Source organism: Notothenia coriiceps, unplaced genomic scaffold (assembly GCF_000735185.1).
Source record: "Notothenia coriiceps isolate Sejong01 unplaced genomic scaffold, NC01 NC01_scaffold00004098, whole genome shotgun sequence".
In the NCBI taxonomy this organism is placed as follows: Eukaryota; Metazoa; Chordata; class Actinopteri; order Perciformes; family Nototheniidae; genus Notothenia; species Notothenia coriiceps.
Window position 1 is genome coordinate 118,981 of NW_011336799.1, and position 9,620 is coordinate 128,600.

At 40.1% G+C, this 9,620-nt stretch overlaps 1 protein-coding gene across 1 annotated transcript in view; it reads left to right on the top strand.

Moving 5' to 3' along the window:
• Window positions 1-9,620, top strand: part of LOC104941998 (mannosyl-oligosaccharide 1,2-alpha-mannosidase IC) — a 206,281-nt gene that overhangs the window by 102,889 nt on the left and 93,772 nt on the right. The gene's annotated exons all lie outside the window — the stretch shown is intronic.

A 9,620-nucleotide genomic window follows, 5' to 3' on the forward strand; every position in this document is an offset into this window, starting at 1 on the left:
GGGGGGGGGGCGGTTGTGAATGCTGCTTACAGCCTTTGGTATCCTGGAAAGCAGGATGTTGACACTGAAATAAACAGAAGAATGTGCGAAGCAGTGAAATAGGAATTGATGATAAGTAATGTGGACAAGTGTTTCAAGTGTCCTAACTTGCATTCCTCTAGGAAATATTGTTAGAAAGTTGCATTCACGCTGTAATTGAGTGTGAAATTGCAGGTCAGCAAGCAGCAGTTACTTCCAGTGTACACATAAGGTCCCTAAATGGGCTTTCTACAGGTTGATGGAAAAATTGGAATGGTTCACGGTCTATTTCTTAATTAAAATCTTCTTTTTTAATAAGCCCATCATTTCAGTTAACCACCATGCGCTCCGGTTATTTCTATACTGCCTGTTAGAAACCTGTTAAAGTTGCACTGTCCTCCAGACATGGAATAAATGTATATAGACATTTCTAAATGTACACACACACACACACACACACACACACACACACACACACACACACACACACACACATACACACACACAGACACACACACACATAGACACACACACACACACACACACACACACACTCTCCTAACTCTTCCTCTTCCTTTAAATGCCTGCAGGGCTGCACAAATGATGCGAAGCGGCTGCTGTGTTTAGATGGCCGGTTTAATTTCCCCAGCAGACGTGTGCTCTCTTTCAACAGGTTATTACAGCTTTCCTAAATTGGTTGGGCTGCAATTTTCTCCGCTTGCAACTAGTGAGTTGCTGACTCCATTCAGATGAGATCTGGTGGACATGATGCGACCTTGTTTTGTCTATAGAAAAAATCAGAGATTAAGCTTGCAAAGTGGATTTCTTTCAAGGTTATACCCGAGGCCTAAGACTGAAAAATGTATGCATTCATTCTTGATTTTTTTTTACTGGGAATGTTCTTTTAAATTGATGTACTTTGTGGGTTTAGGATGACCTTACGACTGGTTGCTGCTGCAGGGCTGTGGCTGAGTGTCTTTATCAAACGCCTAATCACAGCCTCTAGCTTTAGCTGTCCTTTCCAATCAGATTGTGTGTGTTAACACAGCAACAGATGTATGATTCCCCCTCACTTACTGCACTGCATGTAGGTTGATCAATGCATGAGAGGCATTTGGGAGAGTGCGAGGCGAGGGGTTCGATAGCACTGTGTGCGGTGGGTAATCTCATCTGAGGGGCTGTCATATCAGACAGGGCTGACACGCCACGCTCTCCCAGAGTGGCAAATTAGATTGCTGCAATTAGATTGACGTGAGTACCGCTCAACATCTGGAGCATCGCTAATCACGGCTGGACAGTGTGCATTTTGCATTTGTTTGTGATTAGATTAACGTGTGTTGATTGGCTATTTAGTCTTTGGCACTTTGATAGTTTATTGACATCCCTTTTGAAAGCCAGTCATCTCACAACCTATTAAACATATTTCCTTAGTTTAAAAATATTCAAGGTGTGTGGTGGCCTGTTCCTTAAACTTAAAAAAAATACTTTTATACTCTGCCACCTTTATTAGGCATTGGCGTCATATTCAATGTCACGTGAAATCAAAAACAGAGAAAAACTTTGAGTGTAATTTGAGTTCAAAGGCTTTACTTATGCTCTGCTCCACATACATTTCCTGTATGATTGCCTATGCTAAACTAAATTCAGAATCAGAATACCTTTATTAGCATCGTTACAGCAGGAAAGAGCCACAGACAGCTTAATGTTACATATGTTAAAAAAAAAAGTACTAAGTTATGATATAATAAAAAAAAAAAAAGTAAAATAAATTCTGTCCAGACAAACACATTTCACAAGAAAGGTGTGCATGACAGGGAAGAATAGATCAAAAGCTGCAAACAAACTCCATAGATTTCCCTATGTTAGCCCTCCTTAAAGCTTAGTGCATCAAACTAAATTACTCAGAAGTCAATGAGAAATTGATCCTGCCTCCCTGTGTAAAGTAGTAATCAAGCTGTCTGCTGCAACTAACATAGAATAAACACTGATTGGCTCTAAAATAGAGGATCTTGCTCGCCATGATTTTATCCGAAGCCTCTGTCTCCGCCGCCTCGTCCTCTGAGGGCTTCATAATGGACTAAATTCATTCAGACTTCGGTTCTAATGTGCCTTGATCTGTCAATTCTCTGTCTCTTCCTTTGTCTTGCAAAGCTAGTGCTATCGCATTGGAAGGCTCAAAGCCCCATTAGATGCAAGTCTTTTAGCAGAGCAGTTTGGCTGTGTGATTACGATAATGGTGAGAATGGAGAGACGGAGGAAGGGAGGAAGGGAAGGGGGGTCTGACGGGTGAGACGGGGTGCTATCAGAACTGGTTGCCTCTAATGCTGTCCATGTGGTGCTTTACTGAGAGGTAGGGAGTGAAGCAGTGGGAGTAATATGCACAAAACCGGTAGTCATGGCAGCAAGACAGTCATACAGATGAATCCACACAACGAGGAAGGATTACACTTAGATATCCTGACTCACAATACTGACTCTGAACACAAATTGTTGGATTTATTGTTATTTTTCAAACAAAAGTCAGCATTAGAATATTCAATGTTTGTCTTTACTGAGACATAAAGTGCTACAGACAAAGTATATGAACGTAAAATAGATAAACAGCGAATTTCAGTAATGCAGGTATCATATAAGATTATAAATAGCTCCAGAAAACGTACAAAACTATGATTAAACTAAAACAGATCGCACTTTGGGACGACATGTTTGATGGATTTATATATAAAAGCTAAGAAAAAACGATTTTTCTGTCATTTTGAATCCGACATTTCATTTTTACATATATAACTCCTCACTGACCCACCTAAAAAGAGTATTTTTTAATAGGTTACAGTCAGTGTTTTCTACCACGTTCCACCTCCCCGCTCCATCTTCCCCTGGTCCCATCTGGACAGTGGTGCTACATCATTGTCTCACATAAAACATAGCTATGCATATTTCTTAAAGGCGTGTCAGCTTTCCTTAGCCCTATGATTTAAGCAATGCTTCTCAGTAAATAGAGCTTTCCAAATATCTCTGTCAGCTGCTCTCTCTCTCTCTCTCTCTCTCTCTCTCTCTCTCTCTCTCTCTCTCTCTCTCTCTCGCTCTCTCTCTCTCTCTCTCTTTCTTTCTCTCTCTCTCTCTCTCTCTCGTGAACTGCAGTATTACTTGTGATTAGATATCCCCAAAGGTTGATTGGAGGATGTGAGATACTTGCAATTTGTCCAGCGTAAAGAGAACAAATTGTGCAGTCTTGAGTGAAATCGAGGGTTCAATTGAAGATGTATAATGAGCCCCGTGCATGCCCCCTTGTTCTGCGGAGTAACTGGTAGAGCAGTCTTTACATTGATAATCAGTGGGATTAGATTCCTCCTCTTACATCTTGTAGCAGGGATAGGATAGGATCTGGAAGTGAGGATCCTATATTTGCAGCTGCAGAAGAAGGTCTTAGTGCAAGTTCCCTCCGATAGTGGCACTGTCAGTTTCTGCTGGCTTATCTTTGGACGGTTGCCACAGTGTTTGGGCCAAGCAGTCAGAAATACGTTGTTGTCGAGACGCCTATAAACACAAGCAGCTGTAGATGTATTTAAACAAACCCGGGATGAAGCCCAAGTAAACAAACTGTCATTACGTTGATGGCATCTCGCTTGTAAACATGCAATAAGACCGTGTGTGGGTAAAGGAACTATTATTTACTCTTTTAATCAAAGAAGTGTCATGGAGAATATGTACTTCTGTAAATAACCTTGTTCCATGTTTCAAATGTAGTAATCGAACTGATAGTATATTCTCAAAACTTTAACTTTTCAACACAATTTAGCCAAGTTTTGGATAGCCAGGTATCTTCTTTTACTTCCAAATAACAGAATCAGCAGCCCCAGCTATAATTTATATAATATTATCAATAAAATAAAAATCTGTAAGCCAATTTTTCACATCAGGAATTCCAGGTGTTTTGAATTTCCTTTCAAACACCTGGTTATGTAAGTTATGTAATGCTCTTCAATTGATAACAGGGAAAGACATCATGGCTTGGAAATGTGTTGCCATATTTTATAATCTAACAAGTAATGCCAGCTGGGGTTAAACCACTTTCATTGACTATACTGTGGAAGTCAGACCATAAAAAAGACAGTCTATGTCATCAAACAAAATGTATCTTCACTGTTTTGAGCCAAAAGTACTTTTCCCATTGGCTATCTGTGTCTGTCGGATTGGCAGCTTTACCCAACGTCTGCATTACATAATAATAATAATAATAATACATTTAATTTATATATCGCTTCTCATCTGCCAAGAAAAATCTCGAAGCGCTTCACAGCAAAGGACACTGATACAATTCGAAAGATAAAAAATAAATAAAAATAAAATAAAAGTCGGAGATAGCGATAAAAAATGGCAATACTGCAGGTGTACCATGCTCAAAGTTTATTGGAAGGCCTGCCGAAAGAAGAGGGTCTTAAGTCCCTGTTTAAAAAGTTAAAATGTCATTAGGTTGCGCACAAACATGGCATGATAAGGTTTAAGGGAAATATCATGGTTTAGGTAAAAGCAAACTACTTTTGTTTAAGGTCGTCATGATTACAGTGCTAGGTTCACAGTAGGGAAATATTGTGGTTCTGGTCAGAAGAAACCACTGTTTAAATATGCATGTGTGTTCCAGCTGATCCTCCCTCCTCACCTATTATTGATTATTCCTGATGCATCTGACATCTGCTCCTCACGGAGACTTAAGGCCCACGGTTGGCATTCAAGCTTTTCCAGAAATTTCCATCTTGATTGATGGACATGACAATTCTCTCCCCTGTTTCTCCTACCTTTTTTCTTTACTCTTCTGCCCACTAACCCCTTTTAAACCCACTCACTCTCTAAACTCCCTTTCTTCTCCCCCAGCAGTGCTCCCTTGGCGCTCTCCATCAAAACTCCTCTCTCCTACAGAGTCATCTCCTTAGTGCACTTTTTCTTTGCAGCTCTCCGCGTGCCTCGAATAGCAACAGCTAGATATCGTTGACATCACACAGACGCACCGTCTCGCTAACCCTGTCTCTCTGGTGCCAGGTAGCATTAGCGCTAACAAGATGCTCATTGCCCCTGCGATTGATAATTGGATACTTGTAACCACTAGTAACAGGGCCGTGTAATTAATGTGAATCCCAGCGTCTGCATGGATTATATTTACTTTGATGACGTTAACAGGGGGACTTATTGACCCCATGGTTAATATTTTATTCCTTTGGCTGCTTGTGCAATGAGTCACAAGCTAAAAGGAGAAATGTATAGCTCTGATTTAACTCCTGTTTTCCCGAGGGTTTATCAAAACGCTCCATCTCTGAAATCTTATTATTCTTATCTGGTTAGCTCTATTGCATCTTTAATGCACTTAGTCAATGGAATTTATAACAAATATGGGATGGCCTTTCAGGGAGATCAGAATATATTTAGCATGCACATCGCACAGTTTATGTTGGTTGAATGAAATTAGAGCAGATATGTTGCCTCTGAAGCATCCCCCGAGGGATGAAATAAAGGAGTGGTTCATCAGAGTGTGATGTGTGTGTACATTTAGAAAGAAAAGAGAGGAGGAGAAAGCCAGGCCTGTAATATCACAACACACAGACTTTCTGCAGTGAGTGATTGATCATGCGGACTCTTGCCGTCTAATGTAACCCCCCGACCGACGATGACTGGTCTGTGACAGCCATGATAAATGAACATCCAGCAGCCAATGTCTCACTAATGGCTTTCCATGTACTCTGCTTGACTGCACACACGCACACACACACACGCACGCACGCACGCACACACACACGCACGCACATTATACTCATTCCTGTGCACACTTAATTTATACTTTCTAATATGGAGTGTCAGAGGACATGCGTGACGCTCACACTTTGAGCTGTGAGAGTATAATTAAATCAAATGAATGTTCTAAACTAATGTTTGACAGGGCTTAGTATATGTTAATGTTGGTTAATTACTGGTTTCTGTACTTCCTGCCTTTCTCTGAATTCCAGTTCTGACCCGAAACTTGCCTTAGTTGATATTGTACTTCAATGGTGTGAATTCTCTTACACATTTCCATATCATCAAATTACCAAAAGCAATGTACATGCAGTGAATGTGGGGTCTGGGGCCCTCAGGGCTTTGGCCTGCTTTGCCCAGTTGGAAATGTTGCCTTGTTCTGTGGAAAGTTTTTTATTAAGAATAGTTTGATACTATCTTTACTTTTAGTTTCCCGGTTCTTTCATTGGTAGCTTTGATAGGCTGTGAGCCAAGTAAATATTTGCCATCCCAAGACTACTCTCAATGCGATGCATCAATTATTTCCATTCTCTCCTATCGTTAAAACATTGTCTGATTCATCCCAAGTATGTAAATAGTTATCAACATGTATGTATTACTAAAAAAACATCATAGTGTTTGTTGATGTTATGTTTTTAGGGAGACCATCTGTCCCATTTTCGTGAACGTGTTATCTAATACCTTAAGGGAATATCTTCAAATGTGTTATAAGCGTCCACTTGGACTTAAGGATGAACTGATTTAATTATGGAGGTCACTGTAACTTCACAAAATCATTTGGACAGACATGGATTAAACCACATCTTGACAGGTTGGCGCAGGCATACAAACCCACAGCTGTAATTTAAGAATTTTCCAGCCCGACTAAGCATTAAATATGACGCCGTTACAGAACATATTGGAATACATATGAAATCCATAAAGCATGTCAGTGTGTGTATGTTTATCAATCTTTATAAATACACACTAGAATACACCTATTTCCGCCACGTCAAGAGGATCCCGCAGCAGGGCTATTTTCATTTGTTGCAAATGGCTTCAGAAATAAATAGGGTCTTGGACCACGGAGGCTGAAGAAGAACACCATGATGGATTGATCCGCTCCATCTATCCTCAGAGCGAATCAATCATCTTAGCTTTTGGTGCTGTTTTCAATAGGAATTTTCCACACTTGGCTGCTTCACCCGCAGCGACAAAGAGCTGTCCTGAGGTTGGATAACCCGAGTGCATGAGATATCTGAATACTCTCTTTCTCTCAGTTTTCACAGTCACTATTTGTAATTGAAATGAGATGGAACTGCTACGTAGGCAAAAAATAAAAATCCATTATAATATAATACAGTCAAAGTTTGAGTTACATCTAGAGATATGCTTGATGTTCTTGCTCTGTAGCAGAAGCAGGGGGTCTTTCTGTGCGTACAGTACAGTGCACAGCTCACACAGAGCAGATGGTCCTCTACAGTTATGCAGACTACATGTGTCCTGCTTCAGGCTAGCATTGCCCTCTCGCTGACAATATGAGGTGAACGGCCAGAAGGCAAAGTACAGCAGATGAGATTTCAAAGGGAGGGGGTATGTGGTAAATTCAATATGAAAAAGTCAAAGCCATGGCACGGAAACCTTGTCAGGACTACAAGCTTGGTATGGGATACTGTAACAGAATCAGGAAAAGTTAATGAGAACAAATGACTTGCTAGTAATGTAATATGACTTAACGAATGAGTTGGAAGGTGCAGAAAGCTTTACACGGTTTCTCTCTGCCTCTGAGACTAAATATAGTCTGGGATTTATAGCCCAATGCATATGGCACCCATAACCCAGTCAAGCCAAGTCATTGATCCCTGCCCCACATGGCTTGTGGAATCCGTGCTAACCTCAGCAGATAATCCATGAAGCTGTGGAGATTAGGCTAAAGGTCAGGAGTGATGAGAGCTTTGGCCATAAAGTTAATAATGTACCGGTAGCTACACATACTATATGTGCTGCATGGCTTGTAGAGTGGATACTGAAAACTATTTAAGGGGTAAAATGAGTAGGGTTGATTTTTAGAAACAATTTATTATTTTATGTTTATCTGTTTCACGACATGAAAGCAACATCAAAGAACAAAAAATCTTTTGAGGCATTGATTCAGCAAAAAGGCAATATGATCTATGGCATTTGGGCATTTTGTTCAGAAACAAACATTGGGCTTTGGGGGATTAAGGTTGCCATTTTTCATTTTTTTCTGACATTTTATAGACCAAACTTCAGTAACTGAATAATCACATTGGGCTTTGGGATTAATGTTGCCATTTTCCATTTTTCTGACATTTTATAGACCAACTTCAGTAACTGAATAATAAAGAAAAACAGGTACAGCCTTTTAGATGCCCTATAATGTTTTTGGGGTTTTCCTTTACTGTAGTGTGTTTATATGTTTGGTGTGCTTGTAATGTTCTGTGAGGCATTTGAGTTATTTGTCTTCTTCTGTAACATACTGGTAGTGCTTCAGCATGTAATACATGTCACAGGCACAGACATAATTAGAACAAAATCATGGCCCTTAAAGGTGACCTATCATGCACAAATGCACTTTTGTACGTCTTTTGATACTAAATACCTGTGTCCTGGTGTGGGTCCCAGGAACTCACCAAGGTCAGAAAACACAACCCTCTCTATTTTCCCTCCATACCAAATCTCTAAAACGGGGCCACTGCAACGGAGCTGATTATTCATTAAGAATTTTTCTGACGAGTCAGAAAAGGGGTGATCCGCCTATACTGGGCAACTCTCCCACCTATCAGGGCGAAATGAGAGACCGACTCCAGAAGCGCTGACGACGTGTATACATTGCCAGGCCCTGTAGCTGCGCCTGGTAGTCTGCCACAAAAGAGAAGTGCAGTCCTTGCAAAAACAGGGCTGAAAGAGAGCAAGATAGGAGCGAAATGAGGGAAGGCGTAAAATGGCATGATCTGTTTCGGTACTTTTGAAAAAAACTTCACAGAGCTGTATTTATCATAGCGTATGCGCACCTACATCACATATTTTCAAATTAATAGCAGTGATAAAGAGTAGCACTATTAAATAATGTTATACACACACAATGACAAGTAGGAAGTTTTGTGACCTCAAAAGGTCACTAGGATTGCGTTTGCATAAGTACAGACAAAACTATAATTACTTGGCGAGCTGGCATCAATTTGTGATATAGACATGGACAGACTTTGATGTGCCAGCTTGCTGTGCGTGCTCAGATCAAATCCAGTCCATCTACTGTAAACGGTGTTTTTACACTCGAGGAATCGGAATTAAAATATTCTTACTTGCTCTCTCATATAAACACAGGATACACTCATCCACACACAGTTGTTTTTTTCTAGTCCCATGAACTTACATATTCAAGTCTTATCTATGCACAGTCTTCAAAATTGTTCTAACAACAAACTTCCAAACTACAATATTGCCTTTCATTTAAATTTAATGTATTTATCATATAAGGATATATGTTTAATTTTACCTTTGTTGCTCATGAGCTTTCTCTAATAGACGTTGAGACCTGCATTTAGCATATTTTTGCGGATCAACTATACAGAATGAAAAAAACTGACCTTAGACACAAGTCATCAATATAGAGCCACAAGCAATAGGATAAACAACCACTTAGCATTATTCTCATTTAGCTTTCTAGAAAGAAAGGCACTATAAAAAGGGATTATAATTAAGAATGCACTAGACAGTAACCTGCCACACAACTATACCTTTCACTGAGATGCACATGTACATAAAAAGCAGCATTCACTGTGTGTAAATCCAGCAGAGCAGCGCTGCTAACAAAC